The sequence below is a fragment of the Hypanus sabinus genome, chromosome 6, assembly GCF_030144855.1.
Source record: "Hypanus sabinus isolate sHypSab1 chromosome 6, sHypSab1.hap1, whole genome shotgun sequence".
NCBI lineage: Eukaryota > Metazoa > Chordata > Chondrichthyes > Myliobatiformes > Dasyatidae > Hypanus > Hypanus sabinus.
Window position 1 is genome coordinate 171,906,280 of NC_082711.1, and position 21,020 is coordinate 171,927,299.

Here is a 21,020-nt window from a genome sequence, read left to right on the forward strand (position 1 = left end):
AAAATTACTACAGTACTGTGTAAGTCTTGGGCTCCCTAGCTAATCTTGTGCATGCAAGACTTTTGCACAGTACTGTATATGCACACATTCATACATATACTGTTCATGAAAAGTCCTTCTCCTTCACCAGCAGTTTCTGAATGGAACCATGAACACTGTCACTATCTTGCTCTCTTTTTCACAGCTTATTTATATTTTTATATTTTCTACTGTAACATACTAACTTATGTATTGTACTGGACTGCTGTCACAGAACAACAAATTTCAGGACATAGTGCATCAGTGATAACAAACTGGACTCTGATTCAATCTGATGACAGGCCGCAGACACAGGAAAGGGTTAATCCAGAGGCTGCCAAGTAAAACATTTGACATTTATTCCCAGTGTTCCAGAGATTAGGAAATACTGTCGAGCATCCACCCACCTCTCAAATTTTACTTTAATCGCATTGCCCAAAAAGTTTAGTTACTTGGTTGGCACTGAAGTTGAGTGGATTAATTCCCTGTACAAAGTGACCAGCTGTCTGACTGGGAGCTGGTTCTGCGGTTACAAAGGGATAGACCGGATTATAATTTTACTTTTCTGCCATACAATGTTCCAAGATTTTCTGGACTTTTCAAGAATTAAGCCCCAAGATGCTGTCAGACTTATATAAAATTCTGGCGATGGAAATGTGGTGATTTGACTGAGCTAAGTGGTTGGAAGCTGGAAGTTTTATGCTAAACCCTGCAGGGATTGTAAGGGCATCACAAGTTATGGGGAGTAGGCAGGAGAATAAGGTTGAGAGGGATTCCTTCATGATACAAGTAGTCTTGAAATTATATTTGTATTCAGCTTCAAGCAGCCCATCACAACCATACCAAAAAAAACTGAGAAAGCAACACTTTCAAAAAAATTTGCCATCCAGTGTAAATCAGCCATGATGGAATGGTGCAGACGGGCTGGGTCAGATGGCCTAATTCTGCTCCTATGGTTTTAAAACATGTCCAATCCCAGCTGGCGAATGGAATTATTTGTCATGTCAGTGTAAAGAATTTCAGCAGACTACCCTTCCCACAAATCCCTCGACAGAAAAACCCATCTTTATGTACAAAGCCCAAAGCAGTCAACGGGCCCTGGTATGCAGAGCACCTGGTAGCCTCAGATCCTTAGCAGAGTGTTGGCTGGATTGGGGGAGCTTTAGTTATGGCATGATATTGGATAGGCTGGGCTTGCTCTTCCTGGAGCAAAGGAGGAGGAACGTGATCTGTTAAGAAACCAATAAAAGATCATATGGGGCAGAGACAGGAGATTACCAAAATTCTTTCCCTTGCAGGGGCATCAAAAACAAGGCGAGGCAGTAGCTGAAAAGATTTGGAAGCACCAATTCACAGGATCGTAAGAGGGCTTAGAGTTCTTTCATGCAACAAGATGGCCTCTTAACCTTGCAATCTAGCTCATCGTGGCCTTGCACCTCATTGTCTGTCTGCACTGCACTCTCTCTGTAACTGTTGAATAAAGGATCAGTTTTACTCGCCTTTTACACTTACGTCGATTTCCAATTTGTGGAATAAAATGTATATAAATACCAAATACCAGCATATATTTACAATGTAAAGAGCATTCTAAATAGCTTAAGGTGTCTACAGTGTGACCAGGGTAATAGATTGCGGGGGGGGCGGGGGTTAACTAGAATCGGTGACCAGATCAACTGCCTGGGGCAGGGGGGAGGGGAGAAAGAAAGATGGCGCAAAGTTTTTGTTTTAATAGCCCTATAGCGCTTTCCAGAAAGGAGCTTTCAGAAAAAGCAGTTAGCAGGGTGGGTGGTGTCCACAATTATTTTTCTTGCCCGCTTCTTTGTCCTGCATTCAATTTCACTGCAATAGTGCACTAAGGTAGTTCAAGGGAAAAGAATGATAATCTGCTTGGACGGCATGCAAAACAATGGTTTTCAGTGTACATCAGAGCGTGCGACAGTAATAAATCAATTTACTAACCCCCCCCACCCCCCCCCCCACCGCTGAGGACATCTTCTGAAGGTGATGCCTCAAGGACGCAGCATCCATCAACAAGGACAGCCACCATCCGGGACAGGCCTTGTCCTCATTACAACAGGGAGCCTGCAGACACACACCCAACAGCTTCTTCCCCTCTACCATCAGACGGCTGAATAGTCCGTGGACACGGCCTCGCCATTTGTCATTTAAATCAGAATCAGCTGTTTATCACCGGCTTTTGTACACGAAATTTGCGGCTTTGCAGCAGCAGAACAATGCGTAAAAATACTGTAAGTTACAAGGGGAAATAGAAAAAATTAAAATAAGTGGAAAAAGAGGAAAACAGTGAGGGAAGTACAAAATAGAGGGGGGAAATGGAAAAAGAGCAAAATGGTGGGGGGGGGGAGTGCAAAAAGAGAGAAAACAGACATTTTGCACTCTTTATCTAGTTTTATTTATTATAGTTTTATTTATAGTTTTAACTTATTGTATGTTGTTAAGCCTGCACTGTACTGCTGCCGCAAAACAAGGCGTTTGACAGCCAATGCGAGAGACAATAGACATGATTCTGACACAAGGGGCAAATTTTATTTACTCACCATCTGAGTAGAATTCTGTGGCTGATGAGCTGCCAGGGGAGGTGGCGGTATTAGATCCAGTCACTACATTTAAGGGGCTTTTAGACAGACAGTTCAATAGGCAAGGCCTTGAAGAGGCCAAAGGACCTGGTTCGCACCGTTTAACTCCATGGTGATGTCCACAGCAGCCACAGCCTCACCAGAAAGCCCACAGTGATTTAAGATGCACACCCGGCCTTTTCAAAATGAGTTGATGGAGGTGTACAGATGATGAGAGGAGCAGATAGAGTGGGCAGCCAACGCCTTTCTCCCGGGGCAGAAATGGCTATTATGACAGAACAAAATTATAAGCCGATTAGAGTATGGGGTGAATCAGAAGTAAGATTTTTACACAGCGTTGTAAGTGAGTGGGACCAGCTGTCAGGGATTGGTGGTGAGGCAGATATATAAAGGATATTTAAGAGATTCCTATAGAGGCACAGAGAAGGAAGGCTTGGACCAGGAGTTCCCAAACAGTGGTCCACGGACCCCTGGCTTAATGGTATTAGTACATGGCATAAAAAGGATGAAATCCCCTGGGTTAGATTGTTCTTGGACTAGATTAAATTGTTGGTACAACATCATGGGTCGAAGAGTCTGTATGGCTCTAAAACCAGGAATGGTCAATAGTTCTCGACTTTGTCGGCAATGACCTTATCTGACTCATTCCTTTCTGGGACCTGCCAGGTTGCTGGTGGGGACAGTATTTATGGCCCTTCTGTTATCACCTTTGTGAAGGGGCTGGTGAGCCCCTCATAAAAAACGGCTGGGTTGCTTAAGGATTCAGGAGGAAGATAGCATTAGGGCAGGTAAAAAGGGCGGTTTGCTTATTACTCCTGAGCAAGGTTATAATTATCGTATTAAGAGATCGCTTGCTTTGTTGCGTTCCCGGACCAAATACCAGATTGAATCACCACGGACACACAGTAAAAGGAAACTTGCTGTAATCACCCCTCATTACACTGTATACAAACAGAGACGGCAGGTCACTCAGAGTAAGCCCAGCTGTGAAGCAGGTCTCCCGACCACTGACCAAGCCATTAACTTTAGGAAGCGCTGTGCAAACTGACTCCAACTGTGAGGGAACAACATCGTCTTTCTCTCCCTCGCTCTCTCTTCTGGGCTAATTAATCCAAATGAAAACATTCCAGTCTCTGCCGAGGGGTATTTTTAGACACTTTCTGCACAGTTTTACACACCGCGGAGTGAGTGAGCAGGTTTTAGTTAAACAATCAATCTGCCACTTTCTTTACAGGCTCGTTTCTCACTGCAGACACAAGCCCTGTCTGGGAGACTCTGGAGTACCGAAGTGGGTTGCAAGGGCTCCTAACCCTCAGCGATGTACATTTTTGTCGAGTTTGCTGCTTATTATCAGGGAAGTCCTCTGACACGCCTCTTCCATAAATCCATTCTAACACGTCTAACTTGGGGGCACCACAGCAGCGTAGCAGTTAGCAGCCACACAATCACAGCTCGGGGCGGTCCACCAGACTTCAGGTCCAATCCCAGCGCCGCCGGTAAGGAGTTTGTATGTTCTGCCCCATCAACCATATGGGTTTCCTCCGGGCGCTCCGGTTTCCTCCCACAGTCCAAGACGTACTGGTTAGAAGGTTAATTGGTCATTATAAATTGTCCCATGATCAAGTTCATGTGAGAGTCAGCAGCTTTAAATTCCTCAGTTACCATTATGAAGGACCTAACCCGGGCTTGGTGTGAAAGTGCAATCACAGCGAAAGCACAGCAGTGCCTCTACTTCCTTAGGAGTTTGCAAAGGCTCGGCATGACGTCTAAAACACCGACAAACTTCTGTAGATGTGTGGTGGAGAGTATATTGACTGGCTGCATCACAGCCTGGTATGGAAATATCGATGACCTTGAATGGAAAATCCTTCAAAAAGTCTTGGATACAGCGCAGTCCATCACGGGTAAAACCTTCCCCACCACTGGGCACATCGACGGAGCGTTGTCGCAGGAAACCAGCCTCCATCATCAGGGACCCCCACCGCCCAGGACACTGCTGCCATCTGGAAGGAGGTACAGGACTTGCACCAGATTCAGGAACAGCTACTACCCCTCAATTTCTCAGCTCTCTGGTTGGCTGGGACCCAGCAGAGCCTGGCGGCTCGTGTGACAGTCAGCCAATCGAGTCAGACCGATATAAGCGTGAGCACCCCACAGAGACTGCGCACTGATGATGTCACCCTGACTGGTGATAAAACGTTTGCAACCTAACCTCCAGGCCCAGCAAACAACCCTACAAGACCTGTGAACTCTCAGACACACAGCACCACCTCTATGTTCCAAGTTCTAAACTGCTTCCATTATTATGAGAAGCAAACTGAAAATTCTATCTTCTGAACCAGAGACTTCACACAAGTGCTCGCCCATCCCTCTACTCCGCCCATTATAATATATGTGCCAACTCCAGCTGGGTCAATCTCTGAACAGCCTGTCACCTGACCCTCTTCTGTAAACACCCTCCCTCAACCACCACTCATTCCTGCCCACCCTCCACAAGACCAACCAACCTGGCCCAAATGCATTCTCCGCAACCTCATCTTTCCCCAATACTTGGATAATTAGTGAACAATAATTATTATTATTATGGTTCAAGTGATGCTGGATGAGGCCCACATTGAGAGGTTAGTATAACGCTTTAAAGCGCCAATCATCACCAATTTGGGGGCAATTCCTACGGCAGCCTGTAAGGAGTTTGTACGTTCTTCCCCATGACCGCGTGGGTTGCCTCCGGGTGCTCCGGTTTCCTCCCACATTCCCAAGACGTACAGTTAGATTTAGTGAGTTGTGGGCATGGTAAATTGGTGCCAGAAGTGTGGCAACACTTACAGCACAATCCTCTCTGATTTGACTCGATGTAAACAACACACTTCACTGTATGTCTCGATGTTCTGACATACGTGAGGCAAATAAAGCTAAACTCTCATTAACCTGCCTCTTTAAATCCTTCTGAGATTCCGTGAGCTTTGATTAAAGATTTCATCCAGCTGCAGGTCATAACACTCCTCAGGAGGAGTAACAGGACAAGGCGATTCAGCCTCTCAAACCTATCCCACTCCGGATCTTTATAATTCAGCAGACATGATTGATATTAGCACAAGGGCATTGCAGCCGACGGGAACCACTGGCCTTGCCAGCAGCACCCACCTCAGGTCGATGCGACATGTACATTCTGTTCTGCTTCACCTTAAGCAGAACACCGGGTGGTGGGGTGTTGGGGCAGGAAACAGCACTGGCAAAACATGGGGCATAGGGTAGCAGCCAAGATCTTGCCTCAGTTCAACTACTGGTCAGGTTTGAGCCACAACGATGAGAATGCAGTTCCAGCCAGGGGTGGTATTGGGGACAAGCTCCCACTACCTATTAAATGCTCGCAGTGGCGTGCACCTCAAATGGCCTCTGACAACTGAGTCCAGCTCCTGGCCCTCATGTGTGGCTTAGCTGCTAAGCCCGGCGGACTGTTTCTACTGACAGGAGGAGCACAGGCAGCTTACCGGCGCCTTAAAACCAGTTGCTTCGGGTCTGACTGCATGTGACCAGTCGCTTGAGACTCATCAGACGTGGCTGACAGCTCATCTAGAAGAGGAGGAACTCTGGGGATTTAAAACCTCCACTGCCTTGTGGTGATACCCATTCATGGGGAAGGTTTCGGGAGTGAACCCGGAGGGATAAATCCGGAACTGGAGGCCCTACGGCGTCTTCTGTTGAGTTCAACGCTGACTGGCGACTCCAGTAACATCGCCGGAGCCCAAATGTATCGGTTTCTGCCGTTCCTTTGGGTTCATCAGATGCACGTAGAGGAGGAGCCCGCTACACGGGCAGCAGCTTGTTCGCCATATCAAGTTGGGAAGCAACAGCCATGGTCAACCCCAGCCGACGGAGCCCCTCTCTTGATTGCATCATGAAACTGGGGAAGGGGTGGGGTGACCTAGCGAGGGGGCAGGTTAGCAAAAGAGTGAGAGAGAGAAAGCGCAGGAGATTCACCCCAACAGCATCAGTACAGGAATCAATTTATGGCGTGTGAACCACAAATGCATTCCATACGAGAGGGGCAACGCCACAGAGTAAATTATTCAGCAATAATAAAAAAAACATTATTTTTTTTTAAAACAGATCAGAAAATAGTGCAGAAACATAAATTTTTAAACAGATGTCTGCTTTATGATAGGGTCAGGTCAAGTAAACTCAGCAAGCACCAATCATGAAAATTCAAACAGAGGGGACAACTGTCCAGAAATACCAGGAACAGCAATTCTCACTTTCCAAGCTTGCAGGGAGTTTCAGCTTCTAGTAGGCAGTGACCCTTCTCTGTGGGGTTGGGGAAAGAGGAAAACAAACTGATATCCGGCCACACCTACTGTGTCAGAGACGAAGCTTGCAAACCCTGGGATACAAAACCTCCAAGATCCCGAGCTTGCGTGTGGGATGTCCTGCGCTGCCAACACGTATTTTGAACCAGTTTCCAAAACGGCCTCCCAGAGAAAGCACGGCATTGAGCTCCATGAGGGATACGGAGACCGACTCAGTCAAGGCAGGGTACGTGGAAAAGAAAGATCAGCTTTATTTGTCACGTATCCAATCGAAATGCACAGCAAAAATATGCTGTTTGTGTCAATGACCAACACAGTCTGAGGGTGCACTGCGGGCATCACCACGCTTCCGGTGCCAACACAGCATGTCCACAATCCGTCTTCATTTATTGAGAAGCGGCACGGAATAGACCCTTCCAGCCCTTCGAGCTGTGCTGCCCAGCGACTCACAATCTAACCAGAGCCTAGTCACAGGACAATTTACAATGACTAATTAACCTAACAGCCGGTACGTCTTTGGACTCTGGGAGGAAACCGGAGCACCCACCCAGAGGAAACCCATGTGATCCTGGGGGAGAACGTGCAAACTCCTTGTAGGCAGTGGAGGGAATTGAACCTGGATCGCTGGTACTGTAAAGTGTTGTTCTGACCACTATGCCACCGCATGTCAGTGATAATAAACCTGATTCAATGTCCAGCTGCACAAACAGAGGCAGGGATGATAAATAACGTGGACACATGTAAGCAGTGATCACAACACCAGCGACAGAATGGGAGACTGCACGCACAGCAAAAAGCACGGGACAGCGATCCCACGGTGTCTCCAGGTTAATAACTCACTGCTCAAGGTTACCCGAACAATTATAGCACAAAGCGTCAGCCCACTGCAGCACCTTTTGTCTAGTCTCGTCGCACCAAAAGCAATTTAAATTCACGGTCGTGCTGTGCATGTCAAACCGAGCTAATTTTTAATCCAGAGTCAGCCCAAATGAATGGTCTCCGTGGCAACTCCGCATGGGATTCCTCACACTCCTGCGCTGCTTGCGAGCCGCTGAAGGGACTCGAGACTTCAGCAGCTTGCTGGTTGGAGATTATGTTCAGTGCTGGGGGGTAGGGGGAGAAGAAATGGAAAGTCAGGCATGGCCTAAACACGCATCGATTGCTTCATTTGCGAGCTGTGCCCGCATCAGCCTAAGTGAGGGTGACGGTGGCCTAAGTAAGGGAATGTCTACATCTCGTATATACACAAGGGATCTTCAGTGATCACTGTTCTCTTCAGTCAGATCTTTACCCATCACCAGATTCTCCAATTCCAGTCATCCCATTACAGGGAGGAGGAGGAGGAGGAGGAAGCAGCTTTGGAAAAGGTTTGGATGAAATCCACCAGGATTTGAAGGCAGGTGTTACAAGGAGAGGCTGGAGCAAATTTGGGCTATTTTCTTTGGAGCAGTGGAAGCTGAGGGGAGACCTGAGACGAAGTTGTAAAGTTACGAGAACTGTGGATGAGGTAGGACTATTTCCCCCTCACAGAGTAAAAATATAAATTACAAGAATGTTACCTACAGTATAGTTTAAAGGTCTTAGGCACATACAGTGTATATAGCTAGGGTGCCCAGGGCATTTGTACAGTACTGCATATTGATGAGAATAGGAAGGTGGTTGGGAAACAGAAGTAAGAGTATTAGCTTCGTATTAGCTCAGTAGTAGTGTATTTGGTAACTGAAAAGACATAATATACAGTACAGTACAGTGCAAATGTCTTGGGCATCCTAGCTATATAAAAAAATCTATACAGAAAAATAAAGGGCTATGGGTAACCCTAGCTCATTTCTACAGTAAGTACATGTTCAGCACAGCCTGTATTGTGCTGTAGGTTTTCTATGTTATATATATTCACTTCAAGTTTTACTGTCATTCAACCACACATGAACACAGCCAAATGAAATAGCGTTACTCTGGGGTCAAGATACAAAACACAGAACCAACAGCACAAAGCACACATAAGATAGAAAGATACAGCCACCTGACAGAACTGTCCAAACACGAGCCAACCAATGCCGCTGAAATCTGCAGATGACCACAAAAGAGCTCATCTTCTGCCAAGTGAACACTGGGAAGGGGCAGCACCAATTCCAACCTGGATGCCCTGGTTCCAACGCTTCTCTCCGGGCTGCTGTAAACAGGCAACACCATGGCTTGAGGCCTAGTTCTTGCACATACAAGATATGTGCCATAAAACTTTTGCGTGGTACTGTATGCGCGAAGCAAGATCAACAATGGAGTAGTGTAGTCAAACGTTTTTTTGCTGAGTCACACTGGGCAGCTTAGTGTGGGACCAACGAACCAAGCCCACCAAGATAAAAGCACGTGCACTCGAACATCACGGAGTCCTGTGCACGTAGGAAGACCAATCGACATACCGCGCTATCAAACAGCTGCTGGGGCGCCTGCTACACTCTCACACTCAGAAATGGCACAGAGGTCACACACTCAAAGTGAGAGAGTAAAAGTTTAAAAATATGTGGGGAAAGATGTTTCTTTTACATATACACACCCAGAGTGGTAGCAGCATGGAGCAGGACACGTGTAGATTCGGTGGGCAGAAGGAGCTGCGCGACTCCACGGAACCTTTGTGCAACGGTGTACCACATTCCCATTCCCCGCAGCGTAAAGGAATGCTTCCTGACATCACTGGCTCCCTTGGCTCTGGTTTCCTTCACCCCCAGAGGAAGTTTGGCTCTATTTATCCTATCACGTTTGATAATCATCCCAAGTGCCTCAATTAAACGGCCCCCTTTGATCTGCCAGAGCCGAGGGACCAGTAAGCCCAGCTTGCACAGGATATCCTCGGAATTTAACCCCGTAAGCCCCATGACGGTCCTCTGGCTTTGCACTGCACCCACCATTTTCTCATCAGATCCAGTGAGGGGGGCCAGGGAATGTAATGTCTGATAATAATCTAGAACACTTAAAAACAATTGTCTTTCTAATGACGACTACAAAACTAACCCAGCTTTTTTTTTGTAAAACCCCATCTGGTTCATTAATGTCTTTCTGAAAAGGAACACTGCAGACTTTTTCTGATCCGGCCTAGATGTAACAGTACGGAACAGGCCCTTTGTCCCAATTGGATATCATCTGAACCAGCCCCAAGTCCCCACATTTGGCCCATATCCCTCCCAACTTGTCCTGTCGATGTCCAAATGTCTTTGAAATGCTGTAATCGAGTGGCAGGGTGGAGATAGGTCTCTACCAAAGGAAGTGCAAGGTGCTCCTTCCCTCTGCTCGGGGCAGGTCACCCTCGAGTAAGGTGTAGCACCTGCTGAGCCCCCAATTAGGGTCACGTGAAGTCATGGCAGGAGGTGGCGGATGATTATATGGGCAGCCGGTGCATATCACGAGTCCTGGTACGTGGCCACTGATGCCAGGCAGACAATCTCTGAGGAGTATTGATACTGGCTGGGGTCACCTGTCTTGTAAAGACACTGGCCCAGAAGGTGGCAATGGTAAACCACTTCAGAGGAAAAATTTGCCAAGAACAACCATGGGTATCACCCATGTCCTATGACATGACACACAATGATGACGACTGTACTTCTGCTACAAAGCCACATATTTCATGACATATATCACAGATAATAAACCTGACTCTGATTCTTTTATGGATTATAGACAATCTCCCAACAATTTCCTTCCGTCCCTCTCTAAAAACTCTGTGATGCATTCTATCTGGTCCCCTTGAAGTTTGCTGGATCCTGGTGTCTTTGCAATCTAGAGGCTCGGAAGTCAACCACGAGTTATAAAAACTTTTTGCTAACGGCTGTTTTACTAGTGTCACAAGAACACAGATAGAATAAAAAAAAGAACAGAACAAAGAATTTGCAGTTTTCTTGACAAACAACATTCCAGTGATGACTATTAACCTATAAGATAGCCAGATTCAGGTGGCGTGATGCCTGCTGCAGAAAAACTAAATCATTTCTAAGAAAATATGGAATTACTGAAAAGTTCACCAAGCAATGAGATGTTTTAGAGCACTGTGCAAATTCTACATCAAAATGTACATGCATACATACATATGACCTTTACACGGCACTGTATTTGTCAATATGGAGTGGAAAGTGATTTTATAAATCTGGCAGCAGCAAAAGATGTTGGGAATGGCGAGGGTAGAGTGTCAAGGGGGTGGGGGTGGGTCAGGAGGCAGGGAAGTGGCAGAGAGTGGGGGATGGTGGCACGGGTACCGACACACTCAGCCCGGAGGCACCAGGCAATGTTATTGATTCCAAACAACTGGTTTGTTGATCAACTACAGAATGTCTCCCTGATGCTTCCCGCCCCCTCCTCTCTTCCTCCCCCCTTTTCCCAACCATGATTCCCCTCTCTCTGCCCCCCCTTCCCACTCTCAGTCCACAACAGAGACCCAAATCAAAATCAGGTTTATCATTACTCACAGATGTCATGAAATTTGTTGTTTTTTTGTGTGGCAGCAGTACAGTGCAATACATAAAATTACTACTGTACTGTGCAAAGATCTTCGGCACACTAGTTATATATGTATACATGTCTGAGATTTTTGCACAGTACTGTAGCAAGCATAGGAAAGTTAAACTATAAGGGAAATACACAGAAATAACAATTCTACACCCTAATCCAACAAAGTTAACTCTCTTTTTTTCCTAATATCTTCATGTTATCAATTTACAAAGTAGCTTGCGTTCCAATCTTCTCCACTAGCTCCCTGTAATCTCCCTTGTCCCTGGAGTGAATGTAATAAGTACTCTACACCCCTCTCTCAACACTGGCCTGGACTTCAGGAGACCACGCTCCACCGTGCAGAGGGTAAAGAGCACAAAGTTCCTCAGTGAGCACAAAACGGATGATCTACCCTCGACCCACAACACCGCCTCATTATTCGAGAAGGCACAACAGCGTCTAACCCTTTCAGAGGGGATTGAAGGTTGCAAGGCTCCCCAGCCCCATTCTTCAGGAGCACCGTCGCGAGTGCCACGTCTCGCCGCATCACTGAGTGGAAGCTGCAAGGCCTTACAGAGGACAGCAAATCCACCGGGGGCACCTCTGCCCCCCCATTTGCGACATTTACCAGGAGCGCTGTACATGAGGGGCTCGAAGCGTTGTTGAGGATCCCTACCACCCATCTCACAATCTCAGGGACGTGGTCCTATCAGGACTAGGACGGCCGGACTGGGTAACAGCTTCTTCCCCCAGGCTGTGAGACTAATGAATAGCCTGCCACCACCGAGGTCTCGTCACTCGAACAGCGAGCTGCTTATCTGTGCTGCACACTACGTACACTGTGACTTGAGCTTTACTAACGAATCTGTGGGAATATTTTGTTTTATGCACTGTGTGTGGTATGTTTTGTGGGTGCACCGTGGTCTGGAGGTAGATTGCTTCGTTTAGTTGTGTACATGTACGGTCAGAAGACGATAAACCTGAACATGAACTTGCATCTATGCCACAGGTCAAAGGTGTCGTCACTGACCACAAGACAAAGGAGCAGAATTAGGCCATTTGGCCTATCGAGCCTGCTCCACCACTCCACCATGGCTGATTTATTATCCCCCCACAACCCCATTCTCCCGGCTAAACTTTTTATTTATTTATCAATATACAGCGCAGAATAGGGCCACATCACCCCGCACTCTGCAGTTTAAACCTAGCCTAATCATGGGACAGTTTACAATTACCAACTAACCTAAAGCCGGTACTTTGTTGGACTGTGGTAGGAAGCCCACACAGTCACGGGGAGACCTCCTTACAGGCAGTAGAGGCCTTCCCCCCTGCAATCTTTGCTGCCCTGACTAATCAAGAACCCATCAACCTCCACTTCAAATATACCCAGTGACTTGGCCTCCATGCCTGTCTGTGGCAATCAATTCCACAGATTCTCCACCCTCTAAACAAGTCATTGGATGGTAGGTATTTGGGGATTGACAAGACTCTTTTGAAATGCAAAGCGCGCCTTCCACAAGAACCTCCTCTTGCTCCTTCTACCTGATGGCTTTATGCTGGTATAAACTGCGCCAATGGGCCAGGTTTGATTCTGCCTGTCAGCACAGAGTCTCCTCGCATTTCACAGGCATGCTTTGACTTAGAGAGACACAGCGTGGTAACATCCCCCACGAGCCCGCAAAGCCCCACGGTGGTGTAGAGGTTAGCACCACACCTTACAGTACTGGTGACCCGGGTTCGGTTCCTACCGCTGCCTGTAAAGAGTTTGCACATTCTCACCGTGACCGCGTGGGTTTCCTCTGGGCGCTCCAGTTTGCGCCCACAGTCCTAAAACACTGCAGATGGTAGGTTAATTGGCCAGTGCAAATTGTCCTGCGGTTAGACTAGGAGTAAATCAGGGCTTTGCTGGGTAGCACAGTTCAGAGAGCCAAAAGTGCTGTATCTCATAAATAAATTGCACCCATGTGACCAATTAACCTACCAATCCAAGGCCAGGTCATTGGGAATATTTAAAGTGGGGGTTGCTAAGTTCTTCATTAGGATGTCAAAGGTTATGGGGAGAAGGCAGAAAAATAGGGTTGAGAAGGATAATACGTCAGCCATGATGGAATGGCAGAGCAGATCTGATGGGCTGAATGGCCTAAGTCTGCTCCTATGTTTTATAGTCTTATGGCACACCCCATGATGTCACAGGCAGAACATACAAACACCTTACAGACAGCAACAGAATTGAACCTGGGTCGCTGGTGCTGTAACAACTGCTATACCTATTGCTGGGTGACCAGCCACGGTATATTATCCCTTAGGATAGGTAGAAAGAAGGATGGTCAAAAAGGAATTGATGGGCATGTAGGAGAGAATAAGCCACAGAGTTACAGGAAAAGGGAGATACAATTGTTTTGCTGGGAGGCATGAACCCAATGGGCCGAATGGCCTCATTCCACTTGGTATAAATGAACCAGGCTTTGCAAGCAGACTGAGCCCATAGAGAGAGTGAAGGCACAGGAAAATCAGTGGAGGTGCATTTCTGTCCAGCTCTGGGAAGACTACGCAGAGGTCAAATGCTACCACCTCCGTCTGTGCTCCCTCAGAGATTCCACACACACAGACAATTACTCAGCATATTATCCAATCTGCAGGCATGTTAGAGTTGTGCAAAGACAGACAAACCCTTTCAGATAAAGGCTGAACTCGTTTCAACCCTTCACTCTTTAACAAATAGCCTAATGCTTAGGCAGGAACAGGCCACTGCGCACAGCTGCCAACAGGGAGGCAAGCTTTAACCCGTTAACCTCCCTCCCACACACTCATACTTCAGCTTCGAGCAGTACACGGTCTATTGGGACGGGGATCTCCGCAGGTCAGATGCAGGGCTTTGATCCAGAATGGCAACAATTTCTTTCCTCCCTCAGACACTGCTCAACCCGCTGAATTCCTCCTCCAGGTTCCAACATCCGCCATCTCTTGCGTCTACACGTGAAAGGTCCCACCCCGCACAGCTATTATCCCTTCAGCCGCCTCCCCTCCACCACCACTCCTGAAAGAACACACAACTGCTTCCATCTCACTGTTACAAGACCTGAATGGACCTCTTACACTATCTGCTGGACTCTTGCCCTCAAAATCTACCTCACTGTGGTTTTGAAACTAATTGCCTGCAAGCAACAAACTTCCTCTGTGACTGTTAACACTTTACTCCGCATTCTGCTATTGCTGATGAAATGGTCTGCATGTAAAACTAAATTTTCCGCTGTTACATCTGACGACGGCAAACCAATCTACCATTTACTTAAGCCTTGAAGAGCGTTAATGCATAAAAACACCAGAATGAGCTGGTATTTCAAGGGTTAAACAAGGCCAGGTTGCTTGACCTCTCCTGCCAGATGCGAAGACTGCAGTGTGATCGGATTAATGTTACAATGGGATTTGATGGGGGGGGGGGGGGGGGAGAGGAGATCTCTAGTCTTGGCCACGTAGTGTAGTAACACTGTAGCACAGCAGTGGGTTGCTGTACTAGTGATCGCGATTCAACTTCTGCTGCTGTCTGTAGGGAGTTTGTATGTTCTCCCCGTGATGGCATGGGTTTCCATAGGTTGTGGGAACGGTTCAATGATGGGACAAGAGAAGTTGGGAGAAATTATCCCCTTTGGTTGATGGTTGAGGGGTAATAACTGTTGCTGAACCTGGTGGTGTGAGATCTGAGTTTCCGATATCTTCTTCCTGATGGCAACAGTGGGAAGAGATCGTGACCTGGGTAGTGGGGGTCAATAGATGCTGCTTTCCTGCGACAACATTTTGTGTAGATGTGCTCAATGGTAATAAAAAGCAACTAAACCATTAACCAGTACTCCTGACCAGAAGCTTGTTGGTGGTGGTGGTGGTCATGGCGGGGGGGGGGGGGGGGAGAGGGGGTGTCCTTGGTCTCTGGAAAGTTGGTGCTGGTGGGAGGTATCTAATGACATGGATTGATAGGTTGTTGGTGGCAAGTGACAAAGGAGGCAGGATTATGCAGATCCTGGAATGGCCTCTTCAGCCACCATGGACAACCCCTGAGGAGTACATAATCCTCTTCTTGAGTAATCACATTCCTGCCACTACATCCTCACCTAATGAGCTAACCGTGAGGAAGCTCAACATGAACTTTACTAAGACGTTTCTGAGTTTGACTTTTCATTTTGCCTGTTGGTTTTGGCACAGTGCTGTAGATTTCTGTTGTACAACTGGCCAAAGCACATAAACATACTTCTCTCCCCCCCGGTTTGACTCCTGCAGGAGAGCAAACTGAACTGTGATTGGGCCAGGAAAGGAAGTGACAGCCGGGGTTACCTTCTCCACTTTGGCAAGATGGCACAGAGCCCGTTTCTGGAAAGATTTTAAGTATGTGAGTCAGAATCGTCTTTCAGAACATGAACACAGGAGAAATACTGCATTTGGTGGAGGGGAGGTGAAGCTAATTTCCAGTTTAGGGTGAATCATATGAAGGATTTTGTAAACTCTGTGGTATGTGATTTAAGTTTCTTCATCCTGTCTACCACTCAGTTAAGAAAGATTTAGATTATTTAGCTTTAAGTCTTTTATGGGCTGATTTCTCTCAGCATCTTCACTACCACAGCTGTCAATGACGCAAAGAGTGGGCTTTCAGTGTAAATAAAGTCTCACATCTCGGAATCAGGCCCAGGCCGACTGTGTCACCCAGAGAGCTGGTCCCATCTCCTCACCTGGCCCTCTAAGCCTCTCCAATCCATGTCATTATCTAAACAGTTTTTAAAAGTTGCTAATGTGCCCGCCTCAAACACTATTTCTGGCAGCTCATTTCAAATATATACCACCCTTCGTGTGAAGAAGCTGCTCCTGATGTCCCTTTTAAATCTCTCGCCTCTGATCTTAAACCTGTGCCCCCTTGAGCTTAGCGCTGCCTCCAGGGGGAAAGGGAGGTGCTTTAGAGCCCTGTCTGTGCCCTTTGCCAAGGCCTCTACACCTCACGTCCTCAGTATTATTTATTCTCTTTTTCTTATTTGCACGATTTGTCAGTCTTTGTTACAGACAGTCTTCTTCTCCAAAGACTGTCACTTTGTAGTGGTGGAGTGGCTTCCGAGTTCCTGAGATGCTGTCTAGGGTTCACCCCCTGGAAGGGCAGTTAAGTCAAGGGGGGGGGGGGGCTTCCGGGCAAAGAGCAATCCAACCACAACCTCACCGGAGGAGCCGGCGGAAGACGACGACACATCACAACAGCGGTGAAGGTGGAGGAAGGCTGCAGCAGTGAAGGGTTTCCAGTCATCGTGCATTCCGTGCCACTGGACCCTGACCCCGACCTGCCAAGGACAGTATGGCGGCCAGCTATGCATCAATCTCCAGATGTTAAACAAAATCATGCACAGACCTTCTCCATTAAGGGACTAACCCCCTGGGAGAACACTATACTCAAGTGATTGCACTGCTACTAATTATAGTTTTCATAAATTCTACTGCATTTCTTTATTTTCCTGTAAATGCCTGCAAATAATTGAATCTCAAGATGTACAGTATATGTACTTAGACAATAAATTTATCTTGAACTGCATCAGGTCACGTCTCAAACTCCCACATTCCAAGGAAAGAAGTCCCAGTCTACAAATCCTCTCTTTGCAACTCAGCCCCCCCCCCCACCCCGCACCGAGTCCAGCCAACATCCTGGTGACTCCTTTCCTGTTGGTGGGTGATCAAAACTGTGCACAAAGTCAGTGAGAAGGTAACCGCAAATCTCATCCAGTGCAGTGCAACTCTGACCGGAGTCAACTGGCGTGCGGATTGGTGTTCAGCCCAAGACAATCCAGATAAATGATTTGTCACCATCACTCACACATACACAGGTACACAGTATATACACAGACACACACACATACACGCACGTCAACCTGCAGAGAGACAGATTTGTAGGAGCCCGCACATGCATACACAAAACTGTAGGAACAGATTTGTAGGAATGAGCACGTGTGCGCACACGCACACACACCACACCCACACTCGCAAACCTGCAGAGAGATTTGCAGGAGCTTGCAAGCGCATACACAAACATACACACACACACACACACACACACACGCACACACACCACACCCACACTCGCAAACCTGCAGAGAGATTTGCAGGAGCTTGCAAGCGCATACACAAACATACACACACACACACACACACACACGAAACAAAACAGACAGGCACTTCGTCTGTCTCTATCTCTCTGCAGGTTTGAGAGAGATTTGCTAGTGTACACACACACACGGTAAACAAGACACACAACAGAGATGAAGGAAAACTTTATGTCACTGAGACAAGCCTGGTTCATGACAAAATTCCTTTCCGTTTTCCAGCTCCACAGGGATTCCCATCAGCCCTCTGAGGCTCCTTGCAACAGGTCAGCATAAGGCCACAACGTAAAGGCAAGTCGCTGAGAGTGATGGATTAGAAAGAACAGGTAAGAGCGGCCGACTGCTCTGGATTTAAACTCTGTCTCAGATCTCCGAGAGGCAGGTTGCCTTGTGGTTCCGTCACTACATGGGCAAAGGATCCGGGGGTTGGGGGGTGGGGGGAGGAGGCCACAATACAATACAGTGGGGTCAGTGGGCAGCTAAACAACTGCTAAGGGGCACAGACATGGCCTAGGTAGAGGGGAGCCCTTTAGTACATGCTGAAGCAGGCCTCTCATTAAGATGCAGCCAAAGACCTCCCTGTGATATTGAGCAAGCAAGATTAGGACTACCCAGTGTCACCATGACTGCTCAGTTAGCCCCAGCACCAACCATGAAATATTGGACAACTCCCAAATCAATGGTCCTGCTGGGACAATCACTGAGCCCGGAGCCACAAAGGGTTAAAACCTCTAGGATCAAGGGCAAAGAAGCCTGATGTGTCTGCCACTGCCCCCCAGCAGTGAAATGTTCAGCAAATTATAAACAGTTGGCAGCAAAACCACAGAGGCGACTCGAGTCCACGTACAGATGCAATTTCACACACACAGGACCACAGTTATGCAGCGGCTTCTGGATGTGCAAAGTTCAGGGGGATGAAGTGGCAGCAAGAGACGGGGAGAGACAAAGAAACAGATGGAAGTTGTGGAGAGGAGGAGAAACGAGAGGGAATACCAGGTACTGTACTGTGTGCACATTACTAAGGGCAGACTCCAGCTACCTCAATTCAGGGACAAGATCTGATAGGGATCGGGGAATGCACGCTGTAACAACTGTGCCCTCTCCCTGAGCTGATTTTGGTTACTTTACAAGTGTTGTAAGCTTGCCCACTCTCCTCCCAACTAGCCTTCCCACTCTCCCTTATGTTCTCCCCTCTCCTTCCCTCTTTCTCCACCACTTAAAGGTGTCTTAGCCCCAAACCTTTACCGGATGAACCTTTAACTCCGTCTCCATCGGGGACGGTGTAGCGGTTAGCGTAACGCCTCACAGTACCAGCAACCCGGCTTCATTTCCTGCCCCGTCTGTAAGGAGTTTGTACCATCTGGGTCTCCTCCCACATTCCAAAGACGTACGGGTTAGAATTAGTTGAGTTGTGGGCGTGGTACGTTGCTGCTGGAGGTGTAGCGACACTTGTGGGCTGCCCCCAGCACGTTCCCAGACTGCGTTGGTCATTGACGTAAACGACACATTTCACTGTATGTTTCAATGTACATGCGACAGACAGAACTAATCTCTTCAGTCTCCAACTTCACTCAAGATCTCTTCCTGTGTAATTTATATATCACACTGTACTGCTGCTACAAAACAAAAAATTACGTAAGAACATAAGAAACAGGAGCAGGAGTGGCCATCTGGCCCGTCGAGCCTGCTCCGCCATTCAATAAGATCGTGGCTGATCTGGCCACGGACTCATCTCCACCTACCTGCCTTTTTCCCACAGCCCATAATTCTCCTATTTCACTACATATGCCAGTGATAATAAACCTGATTCTGATCCCAGTACGATAACCCCACCGTCTCCAACCTTATCACATATATCGCGAGGAAAAAAAAGCTTTAATCGACTTTGGACGAAGTTTAATCTACTGATCTGAGATCCCACGTGAGCTGGGACTCTGTGGAAGCTGTAGATACCACAAGGTTAGGCATGCACGGTGTTGGCCCAGTACCTGAAACATGATGGGATGGCTGGGTGCGGAGAAGGAAGACAGCTGGCTACAGCAGGAGCCACCAGGCCAAAGCGTTAGTGGTGGGCATCGAATGTCAGTCACAAGCTGAAAATATTCTGATTTTATAAAGTCTTCAGCTCTCGTTATTTGAAAATTGTACATCTTAAATACTGTATTATTTTGCCTAAAATCTGACTTGTCATTTCAGATAACATCCAACAATATCATATTGGAAGATCTGTCCTGAGACCAGCATGCAAGTGCTATTGTGAAGAAAGCGCAGCAGTGTCTGCATTTTCTTAGTGCGGATTCAGCATGTCATCTAAAATGCTAACAAACTTCTAGAAATGCATGGTAGAGAGTATCCCGACTGGCTGCGTCGTGGCCCGTCTTGGAAGCACCGAACAAGCCCAGGAACAAAAATGTCGACCAACAGTAACAGTAAAAGCCCACCCCATCACAGGGAAAGCTCTCGCCTCCACTGAGCACATCTACAAGGAGCACCCATCGAGGACCCCCACCATCCAGGCCACGCTCTCTTCCCGCTGCTGCTGACGGGAAGGGGGCACAGAAGCTTAGGCCCCAGACCATCACCAGGGTGCAGAACAGTTATTACCCTACAACCATCAGGCTGCTGAACTAGCGTGGATAATTTCACTCACTACTACTCCGAATTGGTTGTATAATCCACAGAGTCACTTTCAAGGATTTTGCACGACTCAAGTCCTCAGTATTATTTTTAATTTGCACAATTTGTCTTCTTATGCACACTGGCTGTTTGCCAGTCATTGTCTATGTATAGATTTTTCATAAATTCTTTATTTTCCCATGAACGCCTACAAGTAAATGAATCTTAAGGTAGAATATGGTAACAAACATACTGTACTTAAAAAAAAATCGCTTTGAACTTTGAATTCATATCCCTCCATTCATGCTGATTCATGTATTTATCCAGCAGCCTCTCAAACATCACTATGGTGTCATCTTCAACCACTACCCCCAACAGCCCAATGCATACACACCACTCTGTAACATAATCTGTCTTGTGCATCTCTTTAACCCCCTCCACCTCAAATATATGCCTTCCTATTTCTATCCAGGCAAAGAGAGATTTGGCTGCTTACCCCATCTATGCCTCAGATAACTTTATAAACTCCTATCAGGTCTCCCCTCATCCTCAACCCAGCCTTGTGCTACACCTTGCCCAAGAGTGTAGTGGAGGGAAGGAGTGCCTTACACCTCCTTTGGCAGAGTTGGCATCTTCACCCAGCCATCCAAAAGCTTCCCCATCCTTCCTATAATGAGGCAACCAGAACTGAACACAATGCTCCGAGTTGGGTGATGAACCCACAGGACAGTGTGTTACTGGCCTGTCCCAGGAGCTGTCCGTGACCACGAGTCAGTGGAGGTGTTGGAGATGGTGTAGTTAACCCCAAATGACGAGAGCACCTTTTCCCACCACGGTCCATTTCCAAAGATATTGGATAGCACTGGAGTTAGTTCTCTTGC

At 47.3% G+C, this 21,020-nt stretch overlaps 1 protein-coding gene and 1 long non-coding RNA gene across 14 annotated transcripts in view; one reads left to right on the forward strand and one right to left on the reverse strand.

Annotated features, from left to right (window-relative positions):
- Window positions 1-21,020, reverse strand: part of nxn (nucleoredoxin) — a 173,145-nt gene that overhangs the window by 131,513 nt on the left and 20,612 nt on the right. The gene's annotated exons all lie outside the window — the stretch shown is intronic.
- On the forward strand, window positions 7,997-20,285 carry LOC132395121 (uncharacterized). Its single transcript, XR_009512537.1, has 3 exons — window positions 7,997-8,429; window positions 17,746-17,849; window positions 19,720-20,285. It is a non-coding gene; the product is annotated as an uncharacterized LOC132395121 (long non-coding RNA).